We start from the raw sequence: 6,000 nt of genomic DNA on the forward strand, positions 1-6,000 counted from the left end.
CCAAAAAAGGTTAAAAAAAAGGCAAATTTTTTGAGAAGACGTTTCACCACTCATCCGAGTAGCTTCTTCTCTCCAAGTAGTCGCCAAGAACTGAAGAAGCTACTCGGATGAGTGGTGAAACGTCTTCTCAAAACTCTACAAGTCCTTTTTTGAACCTTTTTGGATATTGTTTGAAATGTTTTACTCTTCTCTCTAGCCACTCATTTAAATTGCTAATATTAAAACAAAAAATAAAAATCTCATACAGCTTCCTGATGCATTTGGCAATATAAGACATAACTAAAACCAAATAAAACAACTAAACTAATGGTCATTTTTCTGAATACTAATACTTACACTATCTCTTTGTAGATCGATCATGACTTCATTGGTGGGTATGGCCCTGCTGGCTATGGCCCTATCAGGACCCACCGTGGCGTTTGGCCCCATCGGAGGTGGAACATCGACTCATGTCAGCATTACAGGAACGGCTCTATTGCAAAAAGTAACGGAGGCATGTCAGGCGGTGGTCGAGGCAGCAGGTCATGAGTTCAAACCTACGGTATGACGAAAGATGAAAAAAATGTGCAAGACAGCACAAACATGGTCACCTACAACATGGAGAAACAAGCACACTTAAAATACTGACATGTTCATCCCCAGTGCTTTTTTCCCCTTTTGTTTTTTTGGCAAACTAGTTTATGTGTTTTAAGTCAGCCTGAACATATGCCTTTCAACTGTTAGACACAGACAGTGAGGAATGTATTTGAGGTTTATAAGAGCACTTTTTGTCTGAAACGGCAGTTATAGGTTGCTGTTTTTTTTTTTTATCAGATTATCTGCAACACTCATATCTCCATTTTTAAGGCCAAGCCTTTACTATTTTGTTATTTGAATAATATTGGCGTTGATAACGAGAAATTTTGTGGAAGTTTATGGGAATGATATGCTAATGGCACCATTGTTCATACTTACTCTTGTTTAAATGTTTTAGATATGATACCTTCTTTCAAGTCTTTTTTCCTGTGATTTGAATAGTGACCTCTTACCTCTGACCTCCAGGGTACCTCTCCTGAACAAATTGTCCAGGCCTGTCTCGGTCCCACAGCTACAGGAGACGTGTCTGGTGGCAAGTTTCGCTCTGCCCTTCAAGAAATCTACCTCCAGAACGGAATGGTAGACCGTGACTTTGCCAACAGGTAAAGTAGAAACAGAAAAACATTTGTTTTAGAAAAAAAAAAAAATCAATGAATGTGTTGCTTAGCTTCAGATGTTATTTCCTTCTACATGTGAAAATCTTTTAGTGCTCCACACCACTTCAACTCTGAGGCCTTCTTGGAGGGACGTTGCCTAATCACTGGTGGGTATACACATCTCCTGTTTAATGATAATAAAATAAAAAAGTTTATTAGAATGAGACTGGGCCTGAGTTCATAAAGAAAAAATATTCCCTATGATCTCAGAACAATATCTGAAACCGTTAGGGAAATTCCTTGATCAAGAATTATAGAGTCACTGGAGTCTCATTTTAAAGATGTACTTGCAGCAAGGAGTCAACACATGCACTATAGGAAGTACAGAATCGACTGCCAATAGTAAGGTTACATTTACTTTTATACAGTAGGTCCTGCCCTAGAGATGGTCACAGAGAGACATCCTAGTTAGGGAGACAGCCTTGTTAGAAATTAGCTGGTCATAACAAAGGAGCTGTAGACTGGGTGCATCTGTGCCTTATCTGAAGATGAGAGAAAATATCTTGTGCGACAGTTTAACCTCTGTATTTTTACAACAGAAACAAATCTTAATTATGTTTAAATTCCTGTAATTAACATTAAGAACTGCCACGACTGTATTTTAAAAGCCAAAATCCTTCACAAGTGTTTATTTACAAAGTGAATAATAAATAAAACTGTTGTGAGCCCTCTCTCTCAGGAAGTAAAATATAAAATAAACAGTTATATATGTCAATGAGGATTTCTTAAATGCAAAACAATAAAATACAGGGTCTCTTTAAATTATTTAAACACGATTCTATGAACTCTCATTGTACCCTTTAACACTTAAATAAAAATCTGTACCTTTCACCAGTCTCTGATCAGAAAAAAAAAAATTATTGACTTTAATTAACTCAAAATAGGCTACAACAGATGAGGATCTAACTATCACTCTCAGGCACTTACACCTAATGATGTTATGTTTTGAGATGATCATACATAGCTATTGTGAAGCAGCCTTTCCTTTCTTTTTCTTTTTTTTTAAACATCAATTTTATTAGGTATCTGTTAAAACAGAGAACTGGGGTAGGGGTTACTTCACCATTAAGCACACGTCTTTATTTTGAATTCGGTTACTTGGCTGCATGGAGAGCATGTCATCACCACGTCAACAGGCAGGGGTCTGTATTGAAAATAATTTATTTATACCAGTGCCATTATTGACTCTGACAATCAGCTCAATACTTTATCGATTCCCTTATTGATTTCTCAGCAATTTTATGTGGGGCTGGGTGCTGATAGGCATGTCAAGCTGGCTAGTGTGTTTATAAAATCCTCTAAACTTGCCTGCATGGTTCTAATGTTATTGTTACCTAGGACATTACTTAAGAGCTGCTTGATTGGGACTCAGTGGCACCGTGAAGTATAGTTTTAAAATACATCGCCTGGAAATGAAGCCTTTATTGTACAGGACAATGTTACGACTTAGTGCTGGTGTGTGGACCCTTACTTGGATTAACATTTTACAGACACACAACTACCACTGCTGTCTTTCTTCTGTTTTGGCATAATACTTCTCTTTAAGTTTCCAGCACTGGAGACACACAATTTGACATTGTTTTGTAAAATACAACAGTCAGAAAAACACAAAAGCAAAGATATTGTTAAGTTTGGTGACATGCAATTCTGATATATCTTGAGTTTTGGCAACGATTCTTAACCGCAACCAGGTTTTGATTCTTATCCCTGTGATATTTTGAATTTGCTAACTGCACAACCAACTCTCCAAAACCAGAGATATTGAGGTTAATCTTCCATCTGGGAGGAGACTTTTGATGTTTGCTACAAAAACAACAGAAAAATATAAACTGTTTCAGATAAGTGGTCGCACAAAAAATTAATAGTTTCAGCTCTAGCTCTTTGAAGGCCAAATAGTAACTTCAAATAACATAAACTGACCTAGCACATGTATCATAACACTTGCACGCCAAAAGGTAAAAGCAAATCCGAGCGAACAGCCTGATGCAGTTTTACCGTACATACTATCCCGCCACACACTTCAGTGATGTTCAGCTTGAGTTATTATCTTTTTTTTTTTCTCTGAATGATAGTCTGAACATCAGGGGTTGTACATGTCCTCAGACCTAGTCCCTTTCTGCACCATGCTGGTAGAGCAATGCCAACAGAAGATGTCCTGGCATATTTCAAGATTTGATGCCTGTAATAACTTGGACAAACTGTGTTATTGCATATTTACCTGTTGATAGGTCTGTAACACCGCATTATGTAATAACACCGCATTATGTAATAATGTAATAAATTTGCACACCATTATGTAATAATTGCCGCATTTTGTAATAATCTGTCACATTATGTAATAAACTTCTTGAACGCAATATGTAATACATTTTGCTGCATTATGTAATAAGTTATTACATATTGCGGTTGTTACTACATAATGCGGGTGTTGCCATTTTTTTTTTTTTAGCAAAATGTAACAATTGGTGTATTATGTAATAACCAACCGAAATTGACATTTTCATTGATTAAAAACAGCATGATAATGTGTATTTTACTCAAAAATGAAAATTAAGAGGACAGTATGTCAACTATTGCTCAGCTTACATTGTAACAATCCACCTTTTAACTTTGGTTGTGCTCATTTAAATGCACAAGGGGTTCTTTTCAATTAATATTTGCAGTCAGATTAGTCATGAGATCAAGTTTGGAGGTAAGTGCTTCTGATAGTTAACCAATTTATAAAATTGTCAACTAAATCTCTGTCTATGCTCAAGCAGCAGTAAAGAAAAGACATACAGCACCAAATAATTAAACATGGGCTGTGCACAGCAGCACCATGTAGTCTAGCCTATTCAATAAATGTCATGTTCCATGTAACCTTAACATTCCTTCATAATGCATATTTCCACCTACAGTAATAGTACCTGCATTAATGTAGCACTGGCAGTGTCACAAAATGGTACTAAGTATTATTCTGACACAAAAATGTAGGATAGCCTATATTATGCAAACCCAGAGTAAGAGACAAAAAATAGTTGCAGAACAAATGACTGATGTCGAACAGTTCATTATTTCAAATGATTTATTCTCTAAATGCCCAATAATGCCTTGTTTAGACAAAGAACAGATACCATCCTGTAGAGGTACAGACATCATGGATGAACAATGTGTAATGAACAGCAAATATTATGGCAATCTTTGATAATAGGCCTAATATCTCAATCAACTAAATGAAAAACAATCCAGCCACAGCATACAGCCTAACACGTCGCACACACAATGGAACTGTAGTGGATAATAAAGTGGAAACATAAAATTTAACAGTGTTCTAGAACTATTACAGGCCATGGCACACATATAACCACACAACTAACCCATCTAAAAATCTACATTTGAACTAGGGAGATTCAAGAAAATCTACTTACAATGCAAAACAAAATGTAGCCCTAAGTTTTCCAAAAAATATCCTTGATTTTAAAATGACCATGGCCAATATGCCTAATCAGAAGCCAGGCCATCATCCACTTGCTATTTTTGCTGAATAACTCCCTTTCTTCTTAATAAACTCTAATATGGCATTACCAATGTGGGAATGTGCCCTATTAACTTATGATTTCTGTTTTGTTAATAATAATAATAATAATAATAATAATAATAATAATGCATAGAATGCAGCTCAAAGTGCTTTACATTTGGAACATTTAACACAATAATAGAAGAAAATAACAATAGTAGACGAACATAAAAATAACAATAATAATATTATTATTATTATTAATAATAATAATAATAATAATAATAATAACGATAATATATTTTGAGGTTAACACAGCAAGTTAGCCTTAGTATGTTCTTAGCATTTGTTGCGATTATATGGATTTATATACAGCTAACAAAACCAGCCATTTTGAGCAAAGTGGAGCACTATGAATGTCTATAGTAATACTGATGCTTTAGTCTAGGCTACTAGTCTGTTAGCCTACTGCTAATTCTTTAAAATGCTCAAATATTCAAAAAGGTAGCGTAGCATCCTGTCAACTTACGCATAAATGACTCAATAAACTCAATAAACATGGACCTTTTAAAAATATTTTTGCATTATTCCTATCAATAGATTCAAATGTGTGAGAGAGAAGGAAACAGAGACTGTCAGATATTATATTATATTAGTTAGCTGGTGTTGACATAGCCAACCATAAGCTAAGCTAACACATACAGTACTAGCATAAAAGGTTTTCTTTTCAAGTTCATTGAGGACACAGTATCTCAGTCTAAATCCTGCTTAGTTTGTAGTACAATAAATAAAAAATAAATCATTGATAATAACTTACGTTTAAACATTGCCTTTCCACTAGCAGGCCTAGCCTAGCCAGAATAGACACCATGAGTCCCAATCAGTACCTTGCAGGAGGAGCAATGTCAAGTAGTGGCTTAGGCTAAGTGCCTGAACAGCATAAATCAAACAGAATTCTGATAGGCAGTTCCCTCCATATACTGCTAGTTTGGCTATATGTGTGTGAAATGTGAGTCATTGCCTGTTTTACTGTAGGTAAAGAACATTGTTAAAATTCACTTTATTATTCTGCAGTTCCATTGTGTGATCAGTGTGTTAGGCTGTATGTTGCAGCTGAATAGTTTTTCATTTAGTTGATTAAATACTTGATTGCCTCGTTAAATTAATACTTATTTGTAAGCATTAATTTTGAGTAAAACACACATTGTTTTGCTATTTTAATGTCAATTTTGCTTGGTTATTACATAATGCACCAATTGTTACATTTTGCAA

This window comes from Chelon labrosus, assembly GCF_963514085.1.
Source record: "Chelon labrosus genome assembly, chromosome: 2".
NCBI lineage: Eukaryota > Metazoa > Chordata > Actinopteri > Mugiliformes > Mugilidae > Chelon > Chelon labrosus.